Consider the following 994-nt stretch of genomic DNA (forward strand, 5'->3'; position numbering starts at 1 on the left):
TCTGTGGTCAAGGGGCGGTTGAGGCAGAAGCGAAGAAGACGCTCAGGAAACGTGGAGGCCACCTTGCTTCTCACAAAATGGCGGATGACACAGGCGGCGCGCCGCCTTTGTCCTCTTCTTATATAGGCCAGTGGCACGGCCCCGCCTACCCCTCGATCGACAGCTCCAATAGCCAATTGCAATTACTATGCTTGATGACACTAAGTTGCGAAACTCTGATCTTTCCTATTGGCCCCTGAGTGAGAGGCGGGAGGCATAGAGGGACTGAAGTTTCCAGTTGGCCAATAAGCGAAGAAGGCGTTGACTGTAGACCACTATGATTTGTTAGGAGAAATTTGAATGGGTATGCCAGGGCAATTTTCACTTGCAAGCAAATAACCAGGGCCCTATCCGCTCCTGGGGAGAAGCGTTGGAGGTCTCTTTTCTTTCTTGATTTCCCCTAGGAGCAATCTGCTATCCTTGCCCAGAAAAACAGATGTTTTCCGATTCAAAGTCAGAAATTTAGTGCCTGCTATCTACCCTACCTAGTGCCAAGTCAATGAAAGTAGAGAAGTAAAATCTTACCTATTTCAAAAACACACAGTCCTAACTGATTTCATTATGGAACCTCATAGGAATACAGATTTGTTGTAGCAGTATAAACTTTTCAATAGGCTTTTGTGGGTGCACGCATTGTTCAAAAAGAGGCCGTGTGTGTGTGTGTGTGTGTGTGTGTGTGTGTGTGTATACACACAAACACCAATCACCGGAGGAATGTAAATATTCCACTCAACACTTTACGAACAGACTAAGGTACTTAAAAAAAAATTACAATGTTAGCCCGGGTGCTGTGACTCACGACTGTAATCCCAGCACTTTGGGACGCCGAGGCGGGCAGATCACCTGAGGTCGGGAGTTTGAGACCAGCCTGGCCAACATGGCGAAACCCCGTCTTTACTAAAAAATACAAAAATTTGACTGGGTGCGGTGGCTCACGCCTGTAATCCCAGCAGTT

At 47.2% G+C, this 994-nt stretch overlaps 1 protein-coding gene across 1 annotated transcript in view; it reads right to left on the bottom strand.

Moving 5' to 3' along the window:
• The window catches only part of SFPQ (splicing factor proline/glutamine-rich), a 29072-nt gene that overhangs the window by 18783 nt on the left and 9295 nt on the right, over positions 1 to 994 (bottom strand). The window lies entirely within an intron of this gene.

Source organism: Mandrillus leucophaeus, unplaced genomic scaffold (assembly GCF_000951045.1).
Source record: "Mandrillus leucophaeus isolate KB7577 unplaced genomic scaffold, Mleu.le_1.0 Scaffold493, whole genome shotgun sequence".
Lineage (NCBI taxonomy): Eukaryota > Metazoa > Chordata > Mammalia > Primates > Cercopithecidae > Mandrillus > Mandrillus leucophaeus.